Raw genomic sequence first — 19,694 nt, 5'->3', positions numbered from 1 at the left:
GAGAGGGAGGGAGAGAGGAGTGGGGGGAGAGTGGGAGGAGGGGGGGCTGGGAGGAGGCGGAAATTTTTTTTTCTCAATAAAAAAAAATTTTTAAAAAAAAAGAGAGAAGAAATGCAAAACCTGCTTTCTGCCGTATATTTGGAGCAGAAGACATTCCAGCCTGTTGACCTTTCTGCAATCTGTGTGGCCAGAGACTTTCTAGCACTGGACCCTCCTCCATACTCTTCTTGTAAAATTGTTTGTCTTAGTCAATCGATAGTGCATATACTCACTGGAAGGTGCCTTCCATGATAATTTTATGACAACTAGTCACAAACTGTAGTCATCTGAATGGAGAGAACCTCAACTGAAACAAAACTGTTTTCATAAGATTACTCTGTAGACAAGCCTATAGGGCATTTTTTCAAATAATGATTTATGGGGGAGAGTATAGCCCATTGTGGGAAAGGTCACCTCTGGGCTGGTGGTTTGGGGTTTTATGATAAAACAGGATGAGTGAGCCATAGAGAGAAAGTTAGTAAATAGCAGTACTTCCTTGCCTCTGTGTCATCTTCTGCCTCCAGGTTCCTGCCCTGTTTGAGTTTCTGTCCTGAGTTCATCTAATGGTCGACTACAATGTGAAAGAATACAGGAAATAAAGACATTCTAGTGCAGCCTGTGAAACCAGCTCTCAGTGGTGCACCCAAGGTTACTATGAGAATACATTCCAGAGTAGCAGGACTTAGAAATCTCACATGAACTCTTCAGGCCATTCTCTTTACTCTTCAGTAGCTACAATTTTTTTTCATTTTCTTTAGTTCTTAGTTCCAATTCTCTAGTTCTAAATCTTCAGTTCCTGTTCTCCAGTTCTAAATCTTTAGTTCCAATTCTCTCTAGCTTCTTTGTTCGCATAGCTCATACATATATTTTCAGAAGGCCTGAAGCAATAAGAAAAAGAATTACATCTCATGGTCATAACATGTTCCTTGGGTAAGCAATTGGGAGCAGAGCCATTTAGCATGGCAATGCATAGGCAGAGACATGGTGCTCAGTACTTTTACAAGCAATGGCATTGAAAAGGTCTCAACCCTAAAAATATACTCTCTTATCCTATTTGTAACCCCAGACCAGTATCACTGGATGCAAGGCATAACCATCCTCTGTAGCCCTGACTAATTATAAAACTTTACCCACAATTGCTGAATATAAAACTATTTTTCTTTGGTCTTGGTTAGGACCTAGGCAATAAAAAGTTAGCTAGCTGAACCTTGAGTTTTATATCATAAATTGAGCTTAGAAGTTGTGTAGAGTGGTAATTGTTAAGGAATTTAGCAGGAAGTGGACACAGGCATAGTTAGAGAAATCGGCATAGTATTTTAGGTTGCTTTGTGTTAATAACCTTGGTTAGACATCTGAAACTCTGTCCTTCTGTTTGACTTTTAATCTATATACAGAAACAGACTAGTTTGAAATTTTAAATGAGCTGAGGTTTTAAATGAGTTAGTTATATGTAACTTGTCTTGAAGCTGAAAATATACCATTGTCAGCCTGAGCTAATGACAAAAAACAGGGCCTAAGTTTTGTACCGTCTTTGTGGAATAATAGATCTAATTAGAGACATATTATAGTATATTTCTGTTCATCAAAATTATACAGCTTAATGAGAAGTCATCTTCCTGATCATCTATGGATATATGTGCCCATAAAATTGAGATGTAAACATGAGATTGCATATATATATCATATAAGATTACATATTACAGTGCAGGCATTGGGAAAATATCATAACTGTTTCTGTACACATGAAAATGCAGACAGGAACAACAGTTGTCAGAGTTTTGTCCCAAAAGCCTTAACTGAATGAGGTTTTCCTCCATCAGAGAATTATTCATCTGGTGGGTTGATGTCTGAATTATCCATTGCTATCTGCTGTATTTGTGTCATGACCCACAATAACTCAGGACACCTTTCATCCCCAACTTGCTTTTTAGTCATAATATTTCACCACAGCAATAGAAATCTAAATGAAGACAATGTCACTTGTTCCTTATAGAGAGTTTTGGTGTAGTCACATCTGATCTGTATTTAACTTACTTTGTTTCCAGATAGTTCTAAGTGATTTGCTGTGCACATGGGACTGAGTTAATTATCACAAGAATGGTTTTTTACCAGATTGTGCTGTTGTTCTTAAATAAGCACACACAAACATGAGAGAGAGACATGCGTGTTCTGAATGCTAGGGTATTTTTGTTTTTTGGGTTTTTTTTTAGAAATTTAGGAAAGAGCAAGGAACTTTCAAAGAATCAAGGAGAGTGTTCTGTTAAGAATAATGAGAAAAGCTGAAAGGTCAAGCTCATGTTTCATTCCCTCATCATGGGCAGATGGAGGACAAGGTCCACTTGTGATTTCTACAAGAATTAGATTGCATTTAGGCCACACAGGAAGGCATCTTTATTATTCTCTTGTCACAGAATGCAGAGAATCCACTGGCTCAGTTGTGTTCTTCTGATTTCTACTCCCACTGTCTAGTGGAGCATTTACCAGATGAAGGTCTGGAGCAGAGACCATGCAACCTGAAAAAGGGGGAAATGTTTGGTTCCTTGAACAGGAGAGTCATATATTTATTCTTGCTTATCAGGATGGGTTATGAAAAATTGGAGATTCAATATTTAATGACTATTACTGTGAATTTATAATAGAGTTGAAGTCATAAGAGGAAAATAAAGGGAAAAGAGTGACACACATAATTTACTGTTCTGTTGTGTTAAAACACTGACAAAAACTATCTTTGGAGAGAAAACAGCTTATTTCAGCTTATATGCTACAATGTATCATCAAGGAAGACAAGTTGGATGTGAATCAGAGGCCGGAAAGGAATACTATTTGCAAATTGATATTAAAGGTCTGCTTAGCTACCTCTCTTATATAACTCAGGGCCACTTGGCTAAGGATGCCATGCCCACTTTGCGAAGAGTCAGCCACATCAATCAGTAATTACCAAATTGCCACACAGACCAATTGTATGGTGGTTCTTTCTCAGTTGTGACTTCCTTTTCCTAAATATGTCTAAATCCGAACTAAGTTTAACTCTGCTTGAAACACAATATGAATACAATTTTAATACGGACTGCATGCTGAAGAATAGTTGAGAATATCAACTGGGAGTAGTTTTGCTACAAACCACCATGGAGAAAAGGTAGATGCAGCCTGATGAGTGAATTCAGATCAGTCAAGGCACTTAGGACTGAAAATGGCGCATACTTTTATAATTTCTTCAAGAGGGACTTGTACTCATGAGAATGCCAAGCAGAACTGCCCATCATAGAGTCCTGAAGTGTAAGTAACATCTTTTTATGCTGGACACTAGACACTAGACTTTTTCTGTAAATGTTCTTATTCTGATCATGTGCCCAAATCAGCAATATTCCTTTCCAGGGTCTCATCCATCATGGCTGTTAAATAGAAGCATGTATGACTTTGGAATCAGTTCATCCTCATAAACTCTCTTGCACTCTCTACATAAATGACATTTCTACATCTATGACAGAACACAGCAAGTTAAAATTTCAAAGACATAGATTTTGATATCTCATTATACTCAACAGTGTTAGGAAAGATTATTGTGTCCTCAGAGTGAAGACTGGAGAAACATAAGAAGCTTGGGAAATGGAACAGGTCAAGTTCAGGCCCAGATGCACAATTACAGCTTATACAGCATACAATGCATTTATCGCACACAGTTCTTCTGGAATGTGATTCCTGTTAGGTCATGCCAGAAGCTACTGCTGTCACTCTTCATGCGAGTGACAGAATCAACAGTCCAGATTGACAGTTCCTACATATTCCTAGAGCACTTGCTACTAACAATACATCAGAACAGAGGATCTACAACTGAAATACACATCACAGGGAACATGGAAGTGAGCTTCTAGTGCCAGCAGCTTCTCCAGAGGAAAAGCAAGCATGTTTGTGCTGTCCAGAAGAGAGATGTGAGCTATGCCTAGAGGAGACCCTCAGATGAAGGACTTTAAGCTCTGAAGGTAATTTCCTCTTTTGGAAAGACAGGTTGAAGTTAGAATAGCATTCAATTCAATAGATGTCGGGTGAGGGTAGACCTCTTGTCATGAAATTTACACAGAACTGTGCATCCAGCCAGCCTCCTGACATCTAAGTGGGCCAAGATCCCAAACTTCCTGGTGTAGGCATCTCAATATTTATAAAAACCCACCTAGTAGGAGTGAAACAGAATGGAAGAAGGTCTTTTGAACTCAAATATTCTGACAAGGGAATTATACCCAGAATTTGTGAAAGCCCGTAAAACAAAAGGTAAAACTAAGGAGTGAATGGGGGAAGAAGAGGGAGCTAGAAGAAAATGGGAAAGAAATAAGAGTTTGTAGACAGAGACTGCTCTTTTGTTTCCTGGCTGCCCAGACCCCAAATAATCACACAGAAACTATATTAATTACAATAAGTAATTTAAGTGTATTCCTATCTAGCTCTTACATCATAAATTAACCCATTTCTATCATTTTATATTTTACCACCAGGCTCATGGTTTACTGGTAAGGTTTCTGGTATTTGTGTCCTTCTGCTGCTACATGGCATGTCTCTGATTCTACTTTCTTTCTCCTAGCATTCTTTCCTTCCATAGGCCAAAAGAGATTTATTCATTAACCAATAAAAGTAACACATATACAAAAGAACTTCCCATACCAAGAGTTTGGTAAAGGGGGAATAACATCTTCTAATACTGGGAGGTGATGAAAAAGTTCTGAGACCCAAGGAGAGATGAAAGAGTGACCTGGACTTTATTGCTCAGCAAGACATTCAGCTTTGCATATGTTCTGCTGTCTTGTAGTCACTGTGACTCTTTCTGGAGTTTGGTCTCAAACTGAGAGATATAAATGATCCAAGTCTTCATTCATCCCTGCAGCAACATCAAATGATTCTTTCCCAATCTCCATCCATTATGCACAAGTATGCTGACAGATAAAAGACTATGAGGTTCATGGCTCTAAAACTTCTTAACACATGTCTTTTAGTATTACAGCCCACACAGACACACAGAACTGCTGTTTTCACCTGAACGAAAGAATTCTCCAAACTCACGTACACACACACATACACACAAACACACACACACACACACACACACACACACACACGAGGAGAGAAATAAAGACTCATGATTTGAATGGTGATTTTATTTTAGTAGTTTAGGGAAGAGCAAGGGAGCTTTGCAAAGAACAAAGGATACCATTCTGTTCAGAGTAATGAGAAAAGCTGAAAGGTCAAGCTCATGCCATGTCTCCTCATGACGGGTGGATTGAGGACAAGGTCCACTTGGGACATGTGCAGGGATTAGATTGCATTCAGGCCACACAGGAAGGCATCTTTATTATTCTCTTGTCACAGAAGGCAGAGAATCCACTGGCTCAGTTGTGTTCTTCTCATTTCTACACCCACTGTCTAGCGGAGCATTTACCAGATGAAGGTCTGGAGCAGAGACCATGCAACCTGAAAGACACAGCACAACAAAATGAGTGGAAACCTTTATAAAAAAAAAAACCTTTCCTAGAAGTGAAGTGAGGACAGGATGCACTGGAGAGGAGAGGGGTGATTATCTCGTCTTCCTCACATTAGATTACATTTCTCTATCATTAGAAGTTGAAAAGAGATGTCATATTTTGACCCGTGTTCTCATGTGATTGCCTATCTTTGTATCTTTCTTCAATGACACCCTTTCAATTTAATATGTCTTGCTTTATAAATCATATATGACACTGTGTGCTGATGGAAGCCACATATATAAAAGCTTCTTATCCAAAAGATCTTGTTACAAACAAAAATTAAAAGGTCATTCTGGTAAAAGAATTAAAGTCCTCTTAATTCATTTCTGTCCTGTTTCTCCATGGAGACAGAGTGAGGCAGTGAAGATGGCCTTCACAAGGAAGCAGATACCTACAGTGAGAGTCAGTACACTTTCTAAATGTTCCTATACATCATGAAATTTAGGAATCTTTGCACGTCCCTTTGAATGCTTAGGTGATCATTTCCCTTGAGGAGTCCAAGACAGTAGTAAGGAACCTTGGGTACTGGACAGCATCAGGATATTTATCCCATTGGAGATGAGCAATGGGATGAAATGGGAAGATCCTCTCCATGCAAGGGTGACACACATGTCAAGAGTGCCTTTGGCTCAGTGAAGGGACATGCTTGTACTACTACAAAACCCTGCTGGTACTTACTTGCACTGGTCACCTTGAGGACTTCTTTTACTGTAGAGGTCAGAGGGAACTTGCCCTGGTTACAGAAAGAGCCACTGAAGTCATCCATGCCAAGAGCCCAGATCATGGCACCTCCAAAATTGTTTGCTGAAGCCACTGGGCCTGGTTCAGGAGAGAGGGTAAGAGTCATTTGAATTCTTAATTTTGGGGCTTCTGTACTTCCAAGGGAATGAACATACCTTGATGAGAAAGCTCCTGACATTGTCATAGTCAACCCACTCATTCCCTTGGTAGGCATAAGGGACTTCCTGAGAGCCTTCCTAGATCTGAGTGGCTTCTTTTGTGAGGAAGGTACAAACCTTTAAAAATACAAGAGGTCAAATTCTTAAGATATTATGCTATGAAAGAAAAATATATTTTGTTTGGTATTCTTTGTGCCTCATTTTAAAATGAGTGTTATTTGTAATTAAAGACATTGAGTGACATTTTAAGTGGGGCTATGTTGTGGAGTGCTGCGGGTTGCATTCCGCCACCCAACTCCCACCACCAGCTAGTTTATGCCCCAAAATAACAACACACAAATTGTATTCTTTTAAACACTGTTTGGCCCATTAACTCTAGCCTTTACAGGCTAATTCTCATATCCCGATCAACCCATCTCTAACAATCTGTGTAGCATCAGTCTTACTGGAAAAGATTCAGCATGTCTGACCTGGCAGCTTCATGGCGTGTGCCCCCAAGAGCTGAGCTATAGCGTCTGTCTGAGGCATCTTACCTCACTTCCTCTTCCTCCCAGCATTCTGTTCTGTTTACTCCTCCCACCTATGTTTTAACCTATGAGGCCAAGCAGTTTCTTTATTACTTAACCAATGACCTTCTTCCATCAGGGCTGAGTAGTATTCTCTGTGAAGGAAAATTGTCTACAGCTAAACTATATCAAAGGTGAATTTTATTTTTTTATTCTTTCTTTTGTTTACATTTTGTTTTTTCCCCATTTTTTGTTTTAGGTACAGTCTAGGTCTGTAGCACACAGTCAGTTTACACTATCGCCTCTCCTGCATGTTGGCCTGAAATATGTTTACAGGTGTGAGGCATCACAGTTATCAACAGAACTTTTCCCCAAACCTTGGTAAGTGAACCCAGTAATTTTCACCAAGAAAAGAGCTGGATCATAGAGGAACACCCAGCTGGTGCTATCTTCAGATGTTCATCTAAGGTTCAGATTTAAGCACTGGATTTAGAGAATCCACGTAGTAAGATACATTCTTTGATATAACTTTCCTCTTTGCTAATGCAGATACACATCAGTATGTGGTCTGTTACATGAAGAAATAGTATTTAATGTTAAGCACAGTATTTTTGTATGATTGAAGAAGTATAAATTAAAACATTTTATAAATTTGGAAGGATATTTATTAGATCAAGTAGGAACTGGACAGAATGAATGTTCAGATTCAGCTGATTCCAATCTTCTACCCCTGACACCTGGCTACAGCCCAGTTCTCATCCTGAAACTGAAACAGCACAGGATGGCCAACCTACAGACCTCATAATAGGCCAAGATCCCAGATTCCTGTGTGTAGGCACCTTCAGGGCCAGGGCTTGAGGTTGGGGCACCAATTCCAATGTTAGATGGGTCAGTCAGGGAGAAGGTTTGTGCATATGTTGCGAATCCAGCAATAAGCTTCTCAGCTGCAGCTCCATTTTTCACCCAGTACTTCATGATGTAATCCTGAAATACAGCAGGCAATTAAAAGTCCCAAACAGCTGCTGAAGACTTGTGGCTGTATATGTTAACTTCCCAATAGCACAGATTCCGTTATTAAGATAGATTTTAGAGGTTTTTCAAAAGCATATATCTAAATTTATTGTTAATGATAACAATAAAAACCAGTAGTTTGAGAAGCTGTGTATGCTTCTAGCTATTTCTTATATTAATTTACTCATCTTTTAGATTGTCTCTAGTACAGTCTGCATTGCATCTTTTTAGGGACTAACCATATTCAGGAAGGCATCGTTGTCAATGTCAGTTGGGGATTTGTACAGAGGACTGATTTCTCCGGTGTATCCCTCCTTATATTCATGAAGATTGTAGGTCATGACCAAGATGTAGTTCAAGAACCTTGAGGGAAAAAAACTCATAAATCATTTATGACAGACACTTGCCACACTCATTCAGGAAAAAGACACAATATTCAAAACCTGTACACAAAGCACTGGAGCAACAAGACCCCTAAGTATCCTCTGACTTAATTCCAAGGGGTGAAGAAAGAGTAAGAGGAAGCACTTACTGGGATAGCTGGGGTATCTCATAGGCAGACTCAATGGTGGAAATGATACCGGCTATTGTAGCAGCAATCATCAGCCTTGGCTTCTTGCTTTCCAGGGATTCTTGCTGAAAGGCTTAATACATTTCCTATAGAACATTTATGTATACTTCACATTCATTTTGCCTATTCAAATATATTATATATGTATGTATAATTGTAGAATGATTAATTAAATGATTTAAATATTTTGTTTCACCTTACCATGATACCATATAGATAAACTCATGACAGAGAATATTCAGCAATTTAAAAGATTTCTAATAAACATGGATATTGGAAAATTTTACTATGCCTCATCTCAGTTTATTATTCAGTAATCCAAACTCTAGTTCCCAGGTTTCTTGTTAGATTATCCACAACCATCACTACACTGAGAGCTTTGCAGGCTTTCCACACAGCAAGGTTTTCATGGTGAAGAAAATTATTTGCATTTCTCCAGTGTCTGGACTATGCCACAAGACCAAGATTTTATGGAATAAAATGTAGACTGAAAGTAACGCAACGAGGAAGTTGGTAAAGACTGAGTTACAAATACAATTCAGTTCCAGAGGAAATCAACATGTATTAAGGTCAGCTCTAATAAAGGAATATTTTGGTATGCAACTCTTTTTCTAACAAATTGTCTACAGACACTGCCATGTAGATCAGTGGTCGTTTTGGGTAAGACCTTTACTGGACAGATATACCAAATAAAACTAGACATACTGGAAAATATTAAACCCAAATATTGTATTATATGTGCACTGATTTTTATTGTTCCAAGGCAAAAATCTAGTGCCAGGGACTAGGAATCATAATTATGCCTAGAGGCATATTTCCCTTGAAAATAGAGCAGTATATCTGATGAAGAGGGGTAATAAAGCAAAGTAGAATTGACTTGTTGTCTTATGCTGAGACTTTTCAGAGAGGTTGAGGATCTGGTATTGGTGGTATGAAAAAGAATATGTCCCTGGAAACAGATCCCAGTGGTATAACAATCTGAGGGGAAAAGGAAGAATAAGAAAGTAAGTCTAGAGAGTAAAGTTTCTGATTTGCAAGTGGATAGATGTCCAAATCGTCTGTAATCTTGGACTTCACACTATTTACTCATTTTGCTTCCTACTCACCTACTGGTTATATCAGTAGGTAGATGTTAACATCACTAAAGTGGATTATCTAGGGTTTTTCATGAACTCTTAGTTACTATCCAAAGAAGACATTTGGGGCTCCTGGATTTATGAATATTCATCAATTCTTGTTCAAATCTCTTTGTCTGTGTTTACCATCTTACCAAATATTGTAAGGGTCAAATGGTCAAACCAGAAACATGGGGTTCTCTGTTTCTTCACAAAATGTTCCCCAAGTCCAATAGACACTGACTGTTATATATTTGTGTACCTAACATTCTACCTCAGTTTCCAACCTTTGCACTTTTTTCTGTCCTTCAGGGTTAATGTCCAAATACTCACCCTAATGTCCGCATGTTGGTACACATCTTCACTCTCTATAATCTTTCAAACAATTCCACAGTATGGAAAATGAATTCCAAACATTTGGACACACACAAAGTGCCCCATGATCAGATGCTAGCCATTTTTGCAAACGTACCTTCTACCCCAGTCTTTGCTCATGTAGATCCCTATATGTCATCCTCTCCTGATCTAAGTGGATAGTCCCTGCATTTGTCAAGACTGAAATAAGGCACCAACATGGGAAGTTCTTTCTCTTCCTGTCGTATCACAGAATTAGGTAAATACCAGATGCTGAAATTTTGCTCTATAGGAACCTTTATCACATGAGTTATTTCAATGAGCTTGGAATTGTGGCTATAGTTTCAAGATTCTACCTCAGATATACATTCCCCATATCTAACTATACTCATTCATCTCAGTTTTGACATAGTTCCAATATTTTCCATATGCCTTGCTCATTGACAACGAACAGTCTCATAAAATTGTTTCATGCATTGAAATCTGCTCTAAGATTGCACTGATAGTTATAACATTCAGTGTCTTTGGGCTCTTGGATGAGTCAGTTTTACACTTTTTCTACTCTAGGTAGTTGTTTGTGAAATAAAGACTCATACTTAGGGTACCTATTTGACAGGTAATGTGAAGATGAATCTTGATTGTTGAAAAGCACACAGAGTAATGCCTAACATATAGCTTGCTGCAGTAAGGTATAGTTATACCTAAGGATCTTGGTAATCTTAATATTCTCAACTCCAAACTCTTATTAGAATTTTCTCTGCAACCCTACTTAGAAAGAACAGATTTTGGAACTGTGTGGTGGTGGTGCATGCCTTTAATCCCAGCACTCCAGAGACAGAGGCAAATGGATCTCTGTGAGTTCAAAGTCAACCTGGTCTACAAGAGCTAGTTCCAGGACAGGCACCAAAGCTACAGAGAAACCCTGTCTCAAAAAAAAGAAAGAAAGAACTATAGATATTGTATCTTCTAGGCTCAACCCACTGTTACCTTCTACTCACCTGTACCAGGACAGTGAAGAGATGCTTGTCCTTAGCAGGGCTCCCAGAAGACCCAGGATATCGCCAGTCTAAGGTTCAGCCCATCAAATCCATACTGGCGCAGGAAGACCATAACTGAATTGATGAAAATCTCGCGGAACTCAGGAGTGGACACCATGTATGAGAAACTGAGGCACACATACAAAAAAAGCATAAGACCATAATATAGGCACATTGGAATTAAACCCATTAATAACTCAATTTCTTCCTCTAAACACCTCCTGTGGCCTTTCTGGTTTTCACCCTGCCTCCTTCCAGAATTGTGCCTCTTCTCAGACATAGTACCTTAGCACAGTTTCCTTGTCTGTACTCTAATAATTTCCAAATTGCCTGTGGTATTTTCACCAAGCAGATATCTGAACTAACCAGGTTTTCATCAAATGCCTTCCAAATACAGGGACACTAAAGAAGTCTTCTTATTCATAAGCTTCCCTTTCTTACCTTTTCTCCAGAAGACAAAAAGAACAGAAAAGAAAAGAAAGACAATGGTCACATCTCTGTTCATGACAGTTTTAAGAACAGGCTGATTAGAAGGCACTAACTCACAGGTCAGAGGATGCTATCCATTTGCATAATTCCAAACTTAAATACATGAAAGCCAGAGTAGCCTTTCCAATATCTTCCACTTACTATTTAGTCTCTACTGAAAGATTTAATTGAGTTTCAAATCTTATGAAATGACATCCTTAATACCCATGCTAATATAATGAAGTAACAGAACACATATAGAACTGAGCTGGCTTGCTTTCAAAGTAATTGGGCCAGAGACTCTGAACATATCACTTACGGGGCAGTTCCAGTATCGCTGCCTCCAACAGCCAAGAGAGTTATCAGTTCATTGCTCCTTTAAGGTAAAGGTTAAAGATGAGAAATTTCATAGTCTGTGGATTTCTCTTTTTAAAATAGTATTATTATCTATAATATGGCTCCTGCAATTCAGTGCTATCTAACCTAACCCAACATATTATAGGTCAATTGTATTATATGACTGAAATATGAGTATGTGTGTATGTGTCTGAAATATGATCCAAACTCCTTGATAGGTAATTCAGTTTTCAATCGTATTTTCTGGAAATAGTAAATAACAAATATTTACCTTCTTATAACAGAGAAGTAAAATTAACCCCTATTTTACTCTTCCACAGCTAATTTTGTTAATTTTCAAATACTGTACACCACAGTAATGTGAAATGTTATCTAATTCCTTGTCATCTCACTCTGGGCTCCTGAACCAGAAGGGCAAGTATCATATGCTGCTGGACTGCTTGAAATAATGTCTTATCCACATGCGTAACAAGGAAGTTGCACTTCCGTGTCACACCGTATGCAAAAACAACTTAAAACAGAAAGAAAGGCATAGATAAAAGCTTTGACTTCATCAAATAATTGCAAGAAAGCAATGGAAAGTTCTGTAGTAGTGACTTGTGATTTTCACAATATGAAATCAAAACAAAGGCAACAAATCAAAAATGAACAGTGCAATTGAATCTGCAAGGCAAGGGAGAAAATTGGAAGCAACATAATAAACGCTGAAGTTTGGAATGGAAGAAAAGATTTGTAAACTATACATATAATAAAAATCAATATAAAATGATGTGAGGAACATGCAGTATTCAATTTGAATAGGAAAGGCAGTCCCCTTGCATCTACCATCTGTAAACTCTTATCCTTTTCAGTTTTCTGGAGCTACAGTTCCCATTCAAAGATCAGGACAGACACAGTCAGGCAGACCTTCAACACCAAAAACCTATAAACTTCCCTTTCTCCTATAGCTCACTTGGACTGCCTTTCCAGAGACAGGCAAGACTGAGTAAGTCTACCCCTACAAATTCCATGTCTGTAAGCCATTCCTTAACTCTGGAGAATGCTGAAGATTACCCACTACTAGTGACCCAGCCCATCCCAGAACAGAAAACACTTCATGTCCACTCCCATGGCTTTTCCCCATAACTGCCTGTGTGTTTCAACATGTTGAAAAGTATTGACTGAATGCAACGATGAAAACATAGCAAATAAGACCAATAATAGACAAATATGGTTGCAAGAAAGAGCCTTCTGCACACACACAAAATAAAACTACTGGTACAATGGAAGGGCATCCTGCAGAATGAGAGAAAGCATTTGCTAGCCATCCATCTATTAGGCGATTAGTGACTATAAAGGACGAGGGGGAAAAAACCTGAATTTGAAGAAAATCAAACAAGCTAATTAATCCATGAATATAGAAGTAAGTGGGGAATATTCAAAAAAAGGTTTACAAAGGGCCAGGAAACACTTAAAGAAGTGATCATCATTCTTAGCCATCAGGAAATGTAGATTAAAAACTGCTCTATGCTAGAGCAGTAGTGGTGCAAAGCTGGTGGAGTAAACAGCCCATATCTGATTTTATTTAGGCCCATTTCATTAGATGAAATTTAGCCCCAGCACTGCTGAGGTGGCCAAGAACCTGAGACCAGAAAGGTATGAAAAATAAGGTCAAATCAAACACCACTGTTCTGCTAAAGGAATAAAGCCACAAAACAACTAAAAACATTCTCTTTTTTTTTTTTTTTGGTTTTTCAAGACAGGGTTTCTCTGTGGCTTTGGAGCCTGTCCTGGAACTAGCTCTGTAGACCAGGCTGGCCTCGAACTCACAGAGATCTGCCTGCCTCTGCCTCCCGAGTACTGGGATTAAAGGTGTGCACCACCACCGCCCGGCTTTTTTATTTATTTGTTTGTTTGTTTGTTTGTTTGTTTGGTTGGTTTATTTGAGACAGGGTTTTGCTGTAGCTTTGGAGCCTGTCCTGGAACTAGCTCTGTAGACCAGGCTGGTCTCGAACTCACAGAGATCCGCCTGCCTCTGCCTCCCGAGTGCTGGATTAAAGGTGTGCGCCACCACCACTTGGCCTCCTAAAACATTTTGTTGTACTCATCGAGCAATGCCTTGTTCAGTCATCATCAGAGAAGCTTCCTCCTACAGTAGATGGGATCAAATACAGAGACCCACAGCTCGACAGTGTGCAAAGGGTGAGAGACTTGGAATATGCAGTTCTGTGTGGGACCTTTTCATCACATCCCTCCCCTCCACACCCCCGAGACATTCCAGGACATGGACAATATGCAAAGGTTAGTTATGTGTAGTAAATATACAGTCACAATCAATTAAAATATAAAGACAAAGGCATTGACTAGGTCCACACATCAAAAATTGCTTCTGATGCACATTTAAGAAGAATTGATTGGTGACAACTATTGACACTGTAGACACCAAACAGATCATTCTTCCCTTCTCTGACCTGTTTTTCAGGGTACGTAAAGTTTGGTAGTCAGTCAAGTCACTGTTTCTTCCTTGGGTGATCCTGTTGTTCTGAATCTTTGCAAAGGCATAGATGAGGTGAGAACACAGGCAGGGATCAAGATCACCAACACTGAAACTGCCCAGTCCTGGCCTGTCCTGGGCCGCATTGTTGTAGTAGCACATCAGCTGGTAGGAAGAACCTGCGGGATGTGAAGAGTAAGAAGTACAGTATACGGCAGGTGACAGTAGGGTCTGCTGACTTTTGTTCCTTCCTCTTGCCTTTCCTGTATCTCAGGTACATTTTATCTCTGAGAACCGGGTTGTGTGAAGACTCTTGAGCATGAGTCCAGGGTTTCTAACTCATGCACCAGGCACTCACTGAGTTTTGTTATTTAGAGTTGGTAGAGGTCCGTGTTCAGAGCTTACATGAACATAGGAGCTCAGTAAGAATTCATGCTCACCATTCCTGAGAAGCTCTACAGTTACCAGTTCCTTAACATTCAGAGGGAAACACGGCTGAAGACAACACAGATGGGTGAACTAAGAGTCATTCCTTAATGACTTTCCTTTCCCTGGGTGATTTATCTCCTCACACTGTTTTACAAGTGCACTAACATGATGGTATAATTTTAAAAGCATGCAAAATAAGCAGACATGTGCTGTAAAAATAAATTAGATAATCTGAGGCCTAGGGGAGTAAAAGGCTTTGTCAACAAAATGAGGTGACCTCATTAACTTACCTAGCTGGGCGTTCAGCAGAACTGACAGACCTAGAGAGAGAGAACAAATGTTTACTCAGAGGCAGCAGTTGGTATCCTTAGGAGCTCTGAGAAATCTGGGCAATCCTACCAGAAGTAGATTGATATTATACAGATGAAACTTCACATATGTACAAGGGTGGCCTTTTCAATTAACATACATTTATTTCCCTCTACTCTTTATGAATTCATAAAACACATAAATACGTCCCTGTTCCTTCTTCTGTGTCATAATTGAGGATTAATTTCAGAAATCAACTGTCTATACTAGCAACATGCACTAAAATTTCTACCAATTGGTTCTCCTCTGTGACTCAGTATTCAGAAATACCTGGTCTTCCAGAGCCAGACTGATCCCAGACTTCCAACACCTGAGGTATACTCAAACATAAAACAATACAACCTGGAATTATTTTTGGTAATCATCTCTGATGATTCTTTCCCACAGGTAAGATTATATGAAGAGCCATATACCTATTGCGGGCTTCAAAAAAACAATCCTTATTTTCGTTAATGTATTTTATCTTTTGTTTTGACTTTTGGTTTTAAACTGGCAATCTCACTATTAGCCCAGACTTTCTTTCAACATTGAACTTCCTAACTGTGCTTCTTGACAGATAAGATGGCAGGCATCCATCATAACCATGCTAAAAGACCACTTGTATTCTAAATCACTTACAAGTTGGGCTTAGGATCATTTGAATATATTCAGCATTTTAACAAATTTTGTAAACAAATTTAGAGCAACAGGTAGATTTTCAATGACATGGCACAAACAACTACTAACACAATCTCTTTGAATGACTCCATTCCATAATATTGGAACTTTTACATTGTCAATGCTGCAGAATATTTAAGGACAAATGAGAAAAACGCTTTGTAATGTAAGGGGCAAAGAACACATGGCTACCTCTAGCTCCTCCCACCCATTTTCATCTCTGTAGAACTCTAGTTTCAAGACACTAACAGATTCATAAGCACAACTCCAAAGTCAGGCAAGGGGTAAACCAAGAGAAGCAGAGAGAATGATTAGCTGCAGCAAGGAGAAAAGAACACACACATTGCACATGAGTGAGACCTTCTGCTAGGCTGTGGCATTGACATCAAAGAAGAAGTGTCACAATAGCCCATGGTGGAAGAGCAGGAGAAATGTCGGTTAAATAAAAAGAGAAAAGTTAATTCATTGAAGCATAACAGAACTGAGATATGCTCCTTTGTTGTCAGATCATGTGGCAGATACAAGCCTGAGGCTGTGTATCTGATTGCTAACTCACCTGTGACAAGAACAAGCCAGGCCGTGATGCCTTCAGGACTGCCCCAGCAGAGCCTCCGCAGCTTTTTTATACATTTGGGAGCCGGGTTATCACTGATTTTCCAGATAGAAAGTGTGTCTAATCAGTAAATCCAGAGGACTACATATAATCTGTCTCAGCTCCTTCAGTATCTAACCACCACCACCACAACCTTTCCTGCCCTTTATTGGATAACAATGCCATATCTCCTTGTATTATAGTGGGTAAAATAGCCCTAGAAAACACGCATTCATTCAGCAACTTCAGGACAGGGGTCTGCCACATAACACCTGCTCAAATATCACATTAAAGTTTTGTGGTGCCAGTATTTCATATCTGGCATCAAATCTCATTATTTTTTAATAATTAATTTTTTTATTTAGTTTACATCTGACTAAAGTTTTCCCTCTCTCCTCCTGTTTCTTTCCCCACCTCCCCTTTGCACCCTCATCCACTCCTCCTCTGTTTCTGTATAGAAAGGGGCAAACCTCCCTTGGATGTTAACAAAGTATGGTATAATCAAGTTGAAGTAGAACTAAGCTCCTTCCTTTGTATTAAGGCTGGGTGATGCAACCCAGTAAGAGGAATAAATTTCCAAAGGCAAGTTCAAGCATTAGGGACAGGCCCTAATTCCACTGTTAGGAGTCTCACAAGTAGATCAGTCTATACAACAGTCACACAAATGTAGAGGGCCTAGGTTGATCCCATTCAGGCCCCCAGATGTTGGTCCCGAATTAGTGAGCTTCTATGAGCCACTTCCATGCAATCCTTCCTCTATGTCTTCAAAGACAAACATGTCATGTTTGTCTTTCTGGGTCTAAGTTACCTCATTTGGGATGATATTTTCTAGTTTCATCCATTTGCTTACAAATTCGATAATGTCATTGTATTTTAGAGCTGAGTAAATGTGACATATTCTCTTTATCCATTCTTTAGTTGAGGGGGATCTAGGTTTTTTCCAGGTTCTTGCTATTACAAATAAAACTGATATGATCATATCTGAGCTAGTGACCCTGTGGTAATGATTGAGCAGCCTCTGGGAATATTCCCAGGGTTTCCATAGCGAGGTCTTGAAGTAGATCAATTCCTAGTTTTCTGAGAAACTGCCATATCAGCTTCCAAAGTGGCTGTACAAGTTACACTCCCATCATATCACATTATTGTTGAAAGGCAAACAAAACAATTCTGTGGAAGTTACTAGATATTTTTAACATTATTTTTCTTCCTGAAATGATTGTCAGGGAATTCTTAAGTGTCCTCTTGACAAAACAACAGAGGAAACTCTGAGAACCATAAGAAGATGTTTTTAAAACACACACTCCACCAGATTAGAAATTTACAAGAAATGAGTAATTTTGTTATAACTTTCTTTTTAAATTATTTTTATATCTTTTGTATCATGACTCCCAATCCCACCTATATCCCTCCTACCCCTGAAATAAAACAAAATTAAGTTAAATACTTCCTTACCTCAAGAGGAAAGAACCAAGGCATAGTCACAATCTGAACAAAGCAAAACCAAATTCCAATTGTATAAATAACTAAATGTCCCATGTCTGGAACACACATAGTAACATATTACATGAAGAGTGACAAACCCTGGGACAAATAGCTTGACATGGGATGTCTCCATCAAATCCCTCCAGTCACGGGCAGGGAAGAGCAGGTAGAAGGAATGTAAGAGCCAAGGGAGATATAGGACACCAGGAGTCAACTGAGCAAGGCTCATGTGAACTCACAGAGACTGAAGCAGCGAGCACAAGCACTCCATAAGTTTGTTGTTGGTTTTTTGTATATATATTACAGAATTCTATCTAGTATTTTGATGGAATTCCAAGTATGTGAACCTGTGGGTCTTGGATCTTGAACCTTCTCTTAGACTCTTTAGGCTCTTAGGCTCTCTTAGGGTTCATTGGATCAATACACGTTATACAAAATTTTCTAAGGACTACTAACAATAAAACAAAATAAAGAAATTATTTGATTAAAAAATAAAAGAATTGAATAAAATAGAAAATTTACGTGTGAGGCATAAACATTCACTTGTAATGGAAATAAATTTGTTGAGGCAAAGACAGAACTCCAAAGAGCGTGCCCCTGGATGTTCTACTGGCACATTCTCAGCAGATACAACCAGGCCACAAGAGCTTAGCTCCTAAGTCACAGGCTCTGTGTGGAACCTAAGTGTTACTTACCTGCTTTTACTCCAGAATTATGCCATTAACTAATACAAGGAACTTGGGCCACAGGCTAAAAAGGGATTTCCAAAGTAAACAGATACCTATATTCTCAAAAACCATAAAATTTGTGCCCCAACCCCGACTCTAGTACTTTGGAGCCCTACAGAAGTCATCTTGGATTCAGGAAAAGAGGAAATATATACAAGAGAATGTTGGAATAGAGGGAAAGTAGTCTTCCCTAACTCTACTTACTTATAGAAACACACTCAGTGTCTCCATCCCATTTTGTGAGCCATTGGATATGAGAACTGATGCTTCTGGTTATTAGCAGTGAGTGGAACAAGATAACACCTTTTACTGCAGTTCTTCAGCTGAATTATTGAAGGTTATGGACAGTAAGAACACAGCAACTTGCACAGACTGCTAACTGGCTATCAGGCATTTATTTATTAAAGGATGTGATCCATATTGCAAAAATTTTAATTTAAAAGGGATACTGGTGTTTTGAATTATGCAACATAGCCGGAGAAGGGAAATGTATAAGGATGCTAAGAAGCCTTAAAGGAACGGGGAAACAGTCTCAAGGAAAGAACACCAAGCAAGCTTTCAGAAGCATGCATTGACTGTTATATAAAAGCTATTTTTAGAGTGCAACAAGTTCCTCATACAAGAGCCCCTGATCTAATCTGTGTTTGCTGAAGGAACACATCACCTCTGCAATCTCAGCCGCTCTTGTACACTGTTTACAGTGTTCAATGGTGTGAGACTTCCTGGTTGCCAAGAATATACTGTGACTAAGATCATGCAAAGGCTGTAAAGCTCCTGCAGAAAAACAACTCACAAGAAACAATCACTGCTTATCACAATGATTTCTCCAAAGCCTGAGTACATCTAAAACAATTGCTTCATTTTGAGGTTTATACCAGGTGTGAGTCTAATAAAAACCCATCGAAGTGGGATAAAGAAACAACTTCCAAAAGAGAGAAAAAAATTCTGATAGGGCCAAAAACCTTTCAGGTCCTATTTGGGTAACTCTGCTCTACATGCTCTAACCTCTGTCAAGGAACCCCCTCACTCTCTGCCTCTTCTTTGTGTTCCCTTACACAATGGAGTTACCTTCCTTGTAAATTGATATAAGCAAAAAA

At 39.0% G+C, this 19,694-nt stretch overlaps 1 pseudogene; it reads right to left on the bottom strand.

The window, feature by feature from the left end:
* Nucleotides 1-2,433: 2,433 nt before the first annotated feature.
* Nucleotides 2,434-19,694, bottom strand: part of LOC101989540 — a 30,075-nt pseudogene continuing 12,814 nt past the window's right edge.

This window comes from Microtus ochrogaster, unplaced genomic scaffold (assembly GCF_000317375.1).
Source record: "Microtus ochrogaster isolate Prairie Vole_2 unplaced genomic scaffold, MicOch1.0 UNK60, whole genome shotgun sequence".
Taxonomy (NCBI): Eukaryota; Metazoa; Chordata; class Mammalia; order Rodentia; family Cricetidae; genus Microtus; species Microtus ochrogaster.
Note: the sequence above shows the minus strand (reverse complement) of the source record. Positions and strands in the feature narration are given on the sequence as shown.